Here is a 14,725-nt window from a genome sequence, read left to right as displayed (position 1 = left end):
GAGTTAAGGACTGTCCAGTAACACAGGTATTGCCAATTCACTTTTTTACCCTAAAAAACAATTCTTGCTTTGAGACTCCATCAGCAGTCCCTGTAAATATTACACAAAGCACTAATTTTCTTCTTCTACAAAAGCAGTAATTTCTGTCTCTTTTACTCTTTTTTTATGAAGTTCTATGGAGAACTGTTAAATATTTAATTCCTGCTGTGTATGAGAGATCAGCTCTGATTTCTAAGTACAAAACTAAACTTCAGCAAGCTATAAGAATAGTCTGTAGTCCTGGTGATTGACACTGTGATAATATATCTCTAAATGGTGACTGTGTGAACACAGTATTACAGTCTTAAGAAATAGATTTGGTACAAATAATTATTACTAGCTTGTGTGGTATATGTTGCATGTATGTGATACATGGTGTCACGTGGTGTATGTACATAGACCATATATGATGTGTTTATATAGGCGTATATATGTGTATACACACACACTTTTCAGCCTTTTTGGATATGGTCTCGATTTCTTTGCAAAAAATATTTATTTTTTCATCCCAAGAAAATATTTGTCTTGCAGAAGTGCACTGGAAATACTTAGGTTGTTGATTCAAAATAATTATCCTTGAAAAAAGCATGATTTGTGTTCAGTCTCACAGCACCATTTGATTGCTTCCCATGCCCTACAGAACTATATTTATAAAAGGATTTTGTCCTTTTGCCCTTTCCATAACTCACCATCAACTGTGAATCAAGTTTCAGGAACAATGGAGGCTGTTTTCCTGAATCAACAGGCAAGCTTTATTGCTTTTTCTTTTTCAGGGCTTCTTTACTTGCTCATTTTCCAGAGTTCTGCTGTTCTAGACTCTCATTTATATTAATGAGTCAGAGTCCCTCATCTGCTTACTGAATTTGCTGTTGCCTGGAAGAATTTCCAAGTACTCTTTTGCAAGGAAAACAACATATTTTGTAGTAGGAAGTAGAAGTTGCCCACGGGCCACTTACAATCAGACTTTCAATCAGCAGCTTGAATTAGATATTTGGAGTTAGATTTTTTGTGTGTCTTGTTTATTTTATAAAAGGACATTCTTATTTCTCATTTTTGAGTTTAAGTTGGCTAATAAATGTATAATGTGACTTTCCTAAGAAGTCACAATATTACTTAATATATATTACTATATTATATAGTATTTATATATTATATAGTATTATATATATTATAATAAGTATAATAAATATTTACTTCTAATGTATTTATTAGCCAGTAAGGACTTCTAAATGGCTTTCTAAATAAAGCAGATTTTCTTTTCTTGTAGTAAAAGCAAATAAAATAAGACCAAAAATATTTCAGAGTATTATCAAATATCCACCACACCTATAGTCCCTCAGAAGCTTCTGTTTCTCCCTCCCTGCTATCAATTTAGTTACAATGTAACCTCCTTAAAAATAGGTTCCTTTCCTCCGGGTCACCTCGTAGGATGGCTTCCTCCGGGAAGTTCCCAAAATATGGGGATGGATAGCCGGGGTCATCTTCTGCCAGCTTTGGTCTCTACATGCTTATACCCACTTCAGCCAGGTCCCACTTCCTCTAGGACTTTCCGTGGCTTGATGCCTAGGCTGGCTGGGTCATCGTGAAGGGGCCAGAAGGGTGGGACTTCACAGAATTGCAGGTAGGAAAAACCCTAAGGTTTATGTGTGGGTATTACCTGAAGGCTTTGAGGCAGGTGCCTCTTCTAGATGATCTCAGTGAGTCTCCACTCCAACTCTGGCACAGCCCACTGTGGCAGGTCTTAAGCTTCAGAGAGGTTTAGGAGTTGGCCTAGTCGCAGACAGCAGGTGGGCAAGATGGGCATGACTGCAGGTGAGCACGAGCCTGCCTCTCTGCAGCTTTCTTCCTGGTCTCAATCCTTCTGGAACAGAGGTTCTTGCCCTGTCCTCCTATCGCTGTGGTCTTAGACCTGCAGGCTCTCGAGAGGGCTCCTTTTATACATCTGCTGTTTACCTCCCGCGGATGCTTGGAGCTCCATTGGTCACTTGCCCCATCCCTGCTGGAGGTAAATCCTTAAGGCTCCTCATATCCTGCCCACCATTCACTCACTCATTCACTCTTGTAGCCTCTTACCCACTTCAAGTCATTTATTACATTCACTCACTCACTCATTCATTCTTGTAGCCTCTTACCCACTTCAAGTCATTTATTACATTCACTCACTCACTCACTCATTCATTCTTGTAGCCTCTTACCCACTTCAAGTCATTTATTACGTTCACTCACTCACTCATTCATTCTTGTAGCCTCTTCTTACCCACTTCAAGTCATTTATTACGTTCACTCACTCACTCATTCATTCTTGTAGCCTCTTACCCACTTCAAGTCATTTATTACGTTCACTCACTCACTCATTCATTCTTGTAGCCTCTTCTTACCCACTTCAAGTCATTTATTACGTTCACTCACTCACTCACTCATTCATTCTTGTAGCCTCTTCTTACCCACTTCAAGTCATTTATTACGTTCACTCACTCATTCATTTTTGTAGCCTCTTACCCACTTCAAGTCATTTATTACGTTCACTCACTCACTCACTCCTTCATTCTTGTAGCCTCTTACCCACTTCAAGTCATTTATTACGTTCGAGGCACTAGGAAAGAATTTCCCATTTCAAAGACATGCAGTTTTCTGGAGTGGATGACCTCTGCTCTAAACATGATACTAATAATAGTTGTTATTATTACCTATATCAACAGCACTATGGATTGAATTGTGTCTCCTCCAAATTTATGTGATGAAATTTGAAATTCCCAGCATCACATAATATGATTATATTTGGGGGACAGGGTCTTTAGAGAGGTAATCAAGGTCACTATGGTTGCTGTCCTTAGCGAAAGGGGAAAGTTGCACATAGACACAAGCATAGAGTAAAGACGATGTGGAGAGACTCAGGGAGAAGATAGGCGTCTACAGCCAGGGAGAGGCCTGGAGCAGAGCCTCCCTCACAGATGTCAGAAGAAGCCAGCCCTGCCACCACCTGGATCTTGGACTTCTGGCCCACAGAACCGTGAGATAATCAATTTCTATTGTTTAAGCCACCAAGCCTGGGGTACTTTGTTGTGACAGCCATGGTAATGTAATACAAATAGGAATAATATATATATGGAAATGTAGGCCTTCGCTATGTGCAAGGTATGGTGCAAAATGCTTTTAGTGCAGAATCTTACTTAAATCTCACCCAAACCTTCATATTACCAGCACTACTAAGATTTAAAGAGTAAGAAACTTATCCAAGACCAGACAGCTAGTAGATGAGAAACCCAGGGTTCAAACCCACACCTGTGACTCTGGAGCCATCACCTTTAACCATCACTTTGTCTTATTTTCCCCCAGGCTGAAAAAGTCCTTCCTACTCACTGGATGTGAGTCCTGCGTGTCCCATTGTAAACTGTCCCTCTGCCTCAAATGTCAACAGCAACATTGAAACAACAGTATTTTTTTTTCAAATCAGTATAATATTCAGAGGACATTAAATTAAGTAGGCATTCTCATATTCTTGGTCTCCACATAGCAGAAAAATCTGTTAGAATGAAGAAGGTAATCTCATTAGTGAGGTATTACGTTGACCTGAGGAGCAAATGCTGTTGTTGTTTCTGGCAACAGAGGATTTTGTCCGTGAACAAAAGTTAGCCTGGCACTGTGAAGTAGGCTTTTATATGAACAGGTCACTCCTTGCAACAGCAACAAGTGTTGCTTCAGAATGAGCCTGGCTCCTGCCATGTGGGTCAGGGCTGACAGCAGGGATTTCACATGTGGCAGATGACTAAGGGTTTATGTGGACATGGAAGATTTGAGGCTCCTTTCTGCCCCCATCCTCTCACTGAGGCAATTGAAGATCTTTTTCTCCTAGCAGACCTAGAAATTGTTTGCCAGTGGGGGCAGAATGAGGGAGGGGCTTTGAAACTCAGTTGCTACAAGTTAGCGTGTACGTTTAGATGAACTCATGTTAACAATATACTTTTCCAGTGGATCCATTCCAGATTAAACTGTGGTCTTTGAGTTTCTCAACTTCCTTTTTCTTATTGTTTGATATTTATTGCTTTTTAAAAAGATTTGCTAATCTTACACGCAAAACTTTCAGACAAAGACTTCAGGGAATAATCTTTCATACAAAGATTTCAGGCAATAAATTTCTAGTATTTATACAGCTAGCGAATAGAACTTCTTCCTAAAATTGTTTGAAGCCCAAAATCTAATGGCAAGAGATTGGCTCTCATTTTTGGTAGCCTTGATTGAAGCCGATTGATTGAATTGCTGTTCCTGTCAATCTTGTGACATTCTTACACTAATGAGGTAAAATAAATGCTGAGTCCTGAGGTCACACCAGTCCTCGCTGCACATGTCCTTCACCTGACTTGATATTTTGACATTTTTATCCATAATGAGAAGTTGAGATCTATCGCCCCTTTTTGTGTGTGTGAAAATATGGCTGGTTTTACTCATTGGTCTGTCCTTGTAAACAATTACACTTTCTCAACAATTGAGATTCCAAACTGTGAGCCGACCCTTGCTTCCACAGAGAGAGGAGATGGTAGAGGCAGGCAGCCATGGAGTCCTGTGGGATAACGCCCCCCAGAGGACAAGGCGACGTTAAATGATGGCATGCATGGTACCCGTCCAATAAGTTCTATTCTAGTTTTCCCCATCGATGGGCTTGACTATGACCAGGGAATCATACAGCTTTGGAACAGAAAAGAATCATCTAGTTGTGGTCAAATGTCACACTTTTTGGGAGAAAAACCTAGAGGTGAGGGAGACACAGTGACTTGTTCAAGGTCACATAACTAGTAAATGTCAATGCTGGGATGATAAACCGAGTCTTTTGGGCATGAGTTCAGTATTTTTCAACAGAATTCACATGCTGCTATTTCACAAATTAGACCCAGTTTACTAATTGTTGCCTTATGCTAGATCTTGAGAGGCAACAGCTGTGTTTGTCCTTATCCTTTGACACCCAGAGCCTAGCACGGTACCTGGGGCACAAGAGAAACTCAAATGTGTTTGCCAAATTAAAGCAGTAAGGAATAAACACATTTCCTCTTAATGATCACTTTCAAAATAAATCTAGTATTCATTTAGGAATACTAATAGCTTTGACCCTTCACTTGCTCACGATTATGGTTGCCTAAGGTTAAAAATAAGGTAATGAATGTAAATTCATCTCTGGCTCTTTGTTATTGGTGATAGTGAAAAGTTTCATGGCAAAAGAAGATACAAATCAATGAAAAAAATGGAGTGGGGAGATACCTTCTGTCTGTGCTGCGTGTGTTCCCCATGATCATAAATGGAGAAGTGGAGGCAATATTAACAAAATGTGCACTTACAAAGCCTGTGCTCAGCAACTTTTGATAATATTTAAGTCCATTAGGGCCTACCCATACAGTCATAGATCCGAAGAGGTCGATTAAACTTTGAAGAGCTTGTTTAGCTTTGTTGCCTCCAGGAAGTCCGTAGGAAAAAGTATCAGAAAAGCATAAAACAAAAAAAAGTTAAAAAAAAATTATTTCTTCTATGTGGTGTGGTTCCAAGAAAGGACTATAACAGGCTTCTGCCCTAAATTGATCAGTGTAAGTTGACATTTGAAGATAAAGCATAAATACTCTAAGACTGTAACATACTATACCCAGAGTAGTAAGAACAATTAAAAATAGGCTCCTGGGGAAAAAAAAGATTCCTAAAACTGAAGAGAAATTCTCTTTTTCTATTATATAAGCTATATACCAATGTCCCTCAACTTATGATACAGTTACATCTGGTATGGTTTGGATCTGTGTCTCTGCCAAAATCTTATTGCAATCCCCACTGTTGGAAGAGGGGCCTGGTGGGAGGCTATTGGATCATGGGGGTGGATCTTCCCCTTGCTGTTCTTGTGACAGTGAGTTCTGGTTGTTGAAAAGTGTGTGGCACCTCCCGCTTCACTCTCTTCCTCCTGCTCCAGCCATGTGCCTGCTTCCCCTTCGCCCGCACATGATTGAAAGTTTCCTGAGGCCTCCTGAGCCGTGCTTCCTGGAGAGCCTGTGGAACTGTGAGTCAATTAAATCTCTTTTGTTTAAAAATTATCCAGTCTCAGGTATTTCTTTATAGCAGTATGAGAATGGACTAATACACATTCCTATAAACCCATTGTGAACTAAAAATGTTAAGTCGAAAATGCATTGAATACACCTACCAAACGTCATAGCTTAGCCTAGCCTACCGTAAACGTGTTCGGAATACTTACATTAGCCTACAGTTGGGCAAAACCACCTCACACAAAGCCTGTTTTATAATAATGAGTTGAATATCTCATATAATTGACTGAACAGCCTCTTGAAAATGAAACACGGAATGGTTATTTCAGCTCTGGAAATACAGTTTCCACTGGATGTGTGTTGCTTTTGTGCCATTGTTAAGTCAAAAAATCCTAAGGCAGGGCGCATCTGGGTTTTTTTTTTTTTTTTTTTTTTTTTTGAGAAGGAGCTTCACACCATCGCCCAGGCTGGAGTGCAGTGGTGCCATCTCAGCTCACCGCAACCTCCGCTTCCCGGGTTCAAGAGATTCTCCTGCCTCAGCCTCCTGAGTAGCTGGGACTACAGGTGCCCGCCACCATGCCCGACTAATTTTTGTATGTGTTAGCTAGAGATTGTAGCTGTGTGAGTGTGGTTTATTTCATACGGAACAGAAATGTTTCTTTTAGTAGAGACAGGGTTTCACCATGTTGGCCAGGCTGGTCTCGAACTCCTGACCTTGTGATCTGCCCTTCTCGGCCTCCCAAAGTATTGGGATTACAGGCGTGAGCCACCGTGCCCGGCCCATCTGGGGTTTTTTGTAGTGTATTTTAGTTGCAATCTAGAAGAATCTGATGAGTTTTCACTGTGTAGGCTTATTAAGACTTGCTATATTTTTACTGTGTCCTTTACCTTCTTAAAAATGCATTTATAATTTAAAAAGTCTGATCTCATGTATATAAACAATCCTCAGAAATAATTTGAATATGTTCTGAGTAAAGTTAATAATTTTCAATTATACAAAGGCCAATAGTGGGTTTATTTTGTTTGTATTCCATGCAGACTTAAGTTGCTTGCAAGATAATCTGGGAAATTGTAGTCTTTTTGGTGGTGTTATAGAATCCAGAATTTGGGAGTCTCCACTGTAGACCAAATGCTCTGGAGTACGTGAAATTTGTCTATCAGCAAATCAACAGACTAGTTAACCTTTCTCCAGGCAGTGTCTCCCCTCCAGCCCTCAGGCATTTTGCCTAAATCCCATTTCTTTTTCTCTGCCGGCTGTCTGCTAATGCCTCGGAAAGTGTTAGCTGATAACTTAAGGTGTGACCACTCTCAGGAGTATTGCATTTCAAAAGAGGCCTCCAAGATAGAAAATACTTCACTTAAAGGAGCTAGACAAGGAAGGAAGGTTGTTATTTTTTAACCTGCTTGTAAGTTGAGTTCCAGGCCATTTAACTCAGTCTTTAGCGAGATCCTCTGTGAGCTTCCCCCCTGCATGAACGGCACTTACTCTCTTGAAAGCATCACATCACAATCATTTCGGCCTAAAACTTACTACTCACCTGTGTTAGCTAGAGATTGTAGCTGCGTAAATGTGGCTTATTTCATCTAGAACAGAAACATTAAAACTATTCGACTCCTGCAGGACATCTTAATAGTGTGTGAAAGAAAGAATTCATATTTCCAGAACTCTGTACCTGTTACAGCTCAGGCGGTCTATGCTTTCATAAACATAGTGACATATTTTATGCATTGATCTTAAAACCCTATTACAAATTCTATTCCCTATTTTCTTAGACATTTGGACACACTTAAAGCTGAAGCAACCATGTGTCAGGGTTCGCTCATTAAGGTTTTCTGCTCAAATCTGTATGAACAATGTATAGATGACATATACCTATATATGTAAATATGTATATAGATTATGCCAGTATCTTCCATTTATTCTCATATAATTAGAGTTATAACAACAATGATTTATATGTTCAAAAGCAAACATTTATTGAGTTTATTCTGTGGTCAGCTGATACTAGACATTAGATGTGCAGATAGAAATGTATATAGTTCAGGGCCCGGTGCAGTGGCTCATGCCTGTAAGCCCAGCACTTCGGGAGGCCGAGGCAGACAGATCACGATGTCAGGAGATCAAGACCATCCTGGACAACGTGGTGAAACCCAGTCTCTACTGAAAATACAAAAATTAGCTGGTGTGGTGGCGCTCGCCTGTAATCCCAGCCACTTGGGAGGCTGAGGCAGGAGAATCGCTTGAACCCGGGAGGCAGAAGTTGCAGAGAGCCAAGATTGCGCCACTGCACTCCAGCCTGGGCGACAGAATGAGACTTCATCTCCAAAAAAGAAAAAAAAAAAAATAACAGAGCTTTAGGTTATGAGGGGTTTTGTCTCCTCATCCCATTTCAGTTTTTCTGAAAAAGTGAAGACACTTAACTATGCTCACAATTTCAGGAAATATGCTCAGTTTTCAGTTTCTTCAGCTCTTACAGTTACAACTGTCTAATTTTTATTTGGGTTGGTCAAAGACTGCAGCCAACAATCTGAGAATATGCTTCCTAAAGTGGCTTTGTCTTGTATATTTAATTGAGGAAGGTATATGTTATATTCACACATGCACATGTGACTTCTATCTTCAGATATCAATGGTCAAACTTAGGAAGTGCAGCAGAGGTGAAGGAGTAGTCAGCTTTCTTCCCACTTGCTCTTGCAAATTGGTTATGATCTGTACCCATGGGTAAACATCTATTTTGGCACACATACAAAAATAAAATCAGAATCTAGAGTTGGTAAAATTTGATGAATGATTCCTAGTAATTTAGTTTTCACTTACAACTCTAGAAATTTTTTTAATCTTTTCTGCATAACAATATTGTTTTTTAAGTTTTGGGTATAAAAAAAATGACATTCTCCCCGAAACAAGCAGGCAGCTCTCCATTCAGCAGAAAGTCATGCAATAAGATATAAGGGATTGCAGAGACGTTCTCCATCCTCCTCTCTCTCTCTCCCTTCTAAGGGGAAAACCTCCTAAGTTACCTTGGGCAGGTGCCTACATTTGGTACTCCTGGACAGCTCAGCCATCTGCTAAGAAACAATTCTATATAGATGCCTGACCTGCTCAGTTCAGAAGGAGTTTTCTTCTGACTGCTGCTAAATAAGCCGACTGAATGATACATTTATTTGTTAATGGATACTCTTTTTTGGCTCTCAATTTAAAAACATTTTTTAATGGGCAATTGAAAAATATAGAGATGAAGAGGCCATGGTCTAATGAGAAGCCATGGAGTCATCACCCGGCTTCAGCAGCTATAAACTCAGGGTCAGTCTTGTTTCACCTAGAGCTACAGTAGGGAAACAAAGTGTTTGGAAAACTGGAGAATCAACAATCTTGGTGAGCAGTGTGTGTGTGTGTGTGTGTGAGAGAGAGAGAGAAATCTGTAGGTTTGGGGCTTTATTGTTTCTCCTAATATGTAATATAGCTTGTGCATCCATATAATATTATTATTGGAAGTATGGCTCCAAAAAATTTTAGGCCTATATTTTAATTTTAAACTTAATGACTAAATGCGTATATTTTCAAGACATCAGTTATCCACATGTAAACAAAAAATACGGTCAACTTTCTGGAAGTTCGTATCTCTAGATAGCTATCTCTGTGTGGATAAAACATCTAGTTTATGTTTAACAATGAATGAAGAATGGGCTCTGGTCATAGCTGAACAGGGAACCTGGGGTTTGGCCACTTCAGGGTGACCTCAGGCAAGTCATTAAATCAGTTACTTGGGTTTATACTTTCCTGTTTCTTTCATTTATTTATTAAACATATATTGAGTGGATTACTTTCTACCAGGCACTGCAGAGAACACAACAAATAAATCGCCTTTCTAGATATAAAGTGGCTCCAGTCCAGAGGGGATGAGAGTAGAGGCTGGATATTCTGTCCCTAACCTTTTTGGCACCAGAGACTGGTTTCATGGAAGACAACTGTTCCACAGACCACTGGGGGTGGGGAGATGGTTTTGGGATGATTCAAGTGCATGCTTTATTTTTATTATTATTATATCGTAATATATAATGACATAATTATACAAGTCACCATAATGTGGAATCAGTGGGAGCCCTGAGCTTGTTTTCCTGCAACTAGACAGTCCCATCTGGGGATGATGGGAGACAGTGACAGATCATCAGGCATTAGATTCTCATAAGGAGTGCACAACCTAGATCCCTCGCATGCACAGGTCACAATAGTGTTTGTGCTCCAATGTTGCTGAATCTAATGCAAGTGCTGATCTGACAGGAGGCGGAGCTTAGGTGGTAATGCTCCCCGTGGCTTGTGGCTCATCTTCTGCGGTGCAGCCAGTTCCTAACAGGCTATGGACCCGGTACCAGTCCACGCCCTGGAGCTTGCGGACCCCTGCTCTAAAGCTACTTCCGGCACTGGTAGTATGTTTTTAATTATTTCTTTTATGTTAATTTTGTTTTCCAAATAATTCCCTATTCTCCAATAATTACAGGATAAAACCTTTAGTCTAATATTTGAGATTTACCACACTGTTGTTCAAATCTGCCTTCCCAACTTACAATTCTACTTCTCCCCTGCTAAAATTATTCTCTCCAGTTACAATGAGTTGTGGACAGGAAGTTTGCTTCATTCGTCTTTGTATCCACAATACCTAACATAATATCTGACCCAGTGTAGATGCTCAATAAATGATTGATGAGTAGATAAATGGAAGCCTCAGTCTATCTCCTTTCTTGTCTTATAATATTATACCTTGAGTATGTGGAAAAAAGTACTGAAAATCTTTGATTCTTTCAAGGTGCCCAGGGTATGATTTATCTAGAGGATCTTGAATTAATAGCTAGATTTCATTTCCAATTTATGAAGCAGATTTCAGGGTCTTTCAGGAACTAATAATTTTTGAAAATTACTTACTCAGCTTCCAAAGGTTTTATCAGTCATGATAAAGGTATACTATGATACTTGCTGATTACATACAATTTCAAGTATTTAGATGTTTGGAAATACGTGGATGTTATTAGTACTATGTACATAAAATTTGTTTTTGAATGTCCTTACAATCTTATTTGATAGTTCTTTAGAAGAAGATTTAAAATTATTTTACTAACTCTGCTTCATCTAACATAAAATCCTGAAAACCTCAAATGATAGTACTCCTTGTGCCTAGAGCTGCTGGAAAGCACCTGAAGCACTGTCATGGAGTTTGTGTTTTTCGAACCTTATAATGAACAGCGAAGTGGGAAGTTTCCAGGCTTAGGTGTTCTTTCACGAGGAGGAAGTTGGGTTTAACACCCGTCTTAGTAGTGCTGTACAGAGAGCAATAAACAAGCCATAATGTGGTTTATTTGGGTTAACCTATTAGCCATGTAACCTAAAAGGTTGAACCACATGGAAAATAGACATGATGAGGTGAGAAGCAAATATGACAACCAAGAAAAGACAGGGATTGTGACAGCCGCAGTGATGGACGGCGGGCCTTGAAACACAGTGAGGTGGCCCGAAGCTGGCCCCGCTGGGCCTCAGGCTCCCGGCCCAGCCTCTTGGGGCTTTTGTTTCCTCTTCCATGAAGCAGAGGATTGTGCCGATTGCTCTGCGCCTTCATACGTGTGAAGCTCCCATGTCAGTGCCTGGCACGTGGCCGGTGGGGTGTTTTCTTTTATTACTGTACAAATGAATTTGATAACAGGCTGGTTACTCAGAGCCAGCTTTGTGACACCTTGTCTGTATATTTTGCTCTTTGTTCAGTTCATTCATTCATCCATAGATAAAGTAAACATTTTAAATAACTATTCATTTGCATATCATGAATATTTATTATCTGCTCTGTAACAGCAGTGTGTGAGGTGCTACATCTTTTATGTAAGATCTGGAGAGTGACTCTCCCCACCTGGGCTCCATAGGTTATGGGAGGGTCAGGCACAGCACTCCCACCAAGCTATCTGCTGGGGCATGAGCTGGGGTAACCTCGAGGAGAGGCCCCTGCTCTAAAGTACACACCTACCGTGTGGCTGTCATTCTGCTCACAGTCGCCCCTCCCTGCTGGCCTGGGAGTTTGCTGCTCACCTGCTGTGACAGTCACCAAGCTGGCCATGCTCCCTGGGAAACAGGGAAGGAAGGAGACACTGCCATCCTGTCCTCACTGCCTCCAGCCTAGAGAAGGGCTCTGAAGACGACGGGGCTCTGAAGATGTGATCCCACGTGTCCTCGTCCTGAGCAGATGTTCCTATTCATGTCCAACTGCAGCCTCCCTTCCCATGACACACAGACGTACACAGATATCCTGAAATCAGCATTGCCTTTGTATCCCAACATGGGGATCCTTGCTTGCAATAATGTCTCGCTTTTTTCTTCAATCACTGGAACCTGACTTTTCTTCTGAACCACGCTATGTGTCCATGAACTTCTCAAGAGGTTCTCCACCTTCCTCTGCAATGGCTCAGCTCCACTCCCAGGCCTCTCTTGAGAATTTCCGCACCAGCTGCAGCGTGCCCCCCTCCTCTCTGTGAATTTCTCCTGTGACAAGATGCCTATCGCTTTGCTTTGCATCAGGTTGCATCATATGATGTCAGAAAAGCTGAAAGAAAACAAAGTGCTGTCCCTGGGGAGTGGGGCACTCACAACACAGAAAGGAGCCTTGGGGAGGGGCCGCGCTTGGGTTTCACCTGCAGAACACCCACTTCTGGCTTCAAGTAACCATTCTTTAGTCCCACATTCTATATTGCCATTTGTTTTTCATGAGTATTAAAAACGCATTCTTAGTTCTTAGGTGTTTTCTGGGACTCAGAGTTCATTCTGCTGTTTCATTCAAGGTTCAGTACACTTCTTGATTTTATGTCCATTGTATTCCAAGGATAGATGATTAAAATATCATCAACAATCTAGGGCACTTTGTGAAAACCTTCACCCCAGAACTCTTATCCACTGATGACTCTCCTGGTCTGCTAAAAACTCACTTATTGTGAAAGACTTTCCTGGGATCAAATGTTTTGAAATAAAAATTTATATGTAAAAAAACATTGTTTTGTTTAAAACAGAGGTAACAGTATGACTTGAATTTTATTCGTTTCTTAATCATTTTTTTTTTCTAATGATGACCTTTGATTAAATTGTATAAAAGGACCTTGAAATTGAATTGACACATCTTCTCCGGTGAGACCTTGGTCCAGCTGCTAAGGTAGGATTTCTGACAGTGCCGGCCCTCCAGTGGAACTGGCTGACACCTTTTCTCAGAGGACAAGGCACAGCTGTGAGGTCCTTTGGAGGAACTGTGCGCCTGCCCCATTGCCAATGTGGGGCCCGGTCCACAGGAAGGCGCCCCTAATGTGCTCAGCGTGTGTGAAGATCAGAAGCACACAGATGTAAACATGGGTTAGTAAGTCACACACCGTAACTGACTTGAACTCACAGCTCTAAAACAAGAGTAAAGAAGATGAAATTCATCCAGTTTTGTCACCACCTGTGCATTTCCACCAGAGAGGAAACCAGGCAGTTGTGAAATCGAAGGGGCTGGGCTGCCCACTCCTGGCCCACAGGCCACCCTACCCTGAGGGAGGTCCTCAAGGCAAAGGACAGGAAGCGGTGGGGTTGGGAGCTCTGTCTGATGCTCTCTTCTCCCAAAATAATGTAGACTTTTCCACTGGATTTGAGGACGCGTTCTCAAGTGCATTTCAGGCTTGGGACAACTGGAGGCAGTGTTGGTGGACAGCTAAGGAGGGTGCAGGAGAATCACTCAGTGGAGGACCCTCATTTTGCTTGCTTTGGCTCTGAGCATGTCTGGGAGAATTTTTTTTTTTTTTTTGAGATGGAGTCTCACTCTGTCACCCAGGCTGGAGTGCAGTGGCACGATCTCAGCTCACTGTAACCTCCAACTCCCGGGTTCAACTGATTCTCCTGCCTCCTGAGTAGCTGGGATTACAGGCGTGCGCCACCACACCTAGCTAATTTTTGGATTTTTAGTAGAGACGGGGTTTTACCATGTTGGCTAGGACGGTCTCAATCTCATGACCTCGTGACCCGCCCGCCTCAGCCTCCACAAGTGCTGGGATTACAGGTGTAAGCCACCGTGCCAGGCCTTCTGGGAGAATTAAATTCCACAGTTGAGGGTGGGGCCGCTTGGAAGAAGGTGGGGTAACGCAGGAAGGGAGCCGGGGGTTCCCCGGGGTTCGGTCCTTGGGCAGAGCTGGCACCCGGGGCTCACAACCCTTGCCTCCTTCAGCCTGTGGATCATGAGTGCGTCAGCTGAAAGGGGCATGAAACCAACCCTAGCAGACATCAGATTTTGTAATCTTATGTGCTCTGTGCCAGAGCTGCCGCAACAGTATCCGCTGCCGGCCCCTCCCATTTTTCCTCTCCTTCCCTTTAGAGCAGGGAGACATGGCCACGCCTGACAAACGCAAGCCTTCCCTGCCCTGCCAAAGCCCACTGTCTGGCATCTCCTTATGCCTCTTGTTCTCTCTCCGTTCTGCAGCCCTGTGGGCTTTCTTCAGTTGTTTAAACACAGATGCTCTTGTGGCCTCTGGCTATTTGCAGACGCCATTCATTTTGCCCGGAAAGAAAATTCACTTCCTCTTCCACCAGGTGCTTCCTATGGTTCTTCAAAACTCACCTCAAGCATTACTCCTTCAGGAATCTTTTTTTCAGTTTCAAAGTAGGCAAATATTCTCTT

The sequence above is a fragment of the Pan paniscus genome, chromosome 14 (genome assembly GCF_029289425.2).
Source record: "Pan paniscus chromosome 14, NHGRI_mPanPan1-v2.0_pri, whole genome shotgun sequence".
Taxonomy (NCBI): Eukaryota; Metazoa; Chordata; class Mammalia; order Primates; family Hominidae; genus Pan; species Pan paniscus.
Note: the sequence above shows the minus strand (reverse complement) of the source record.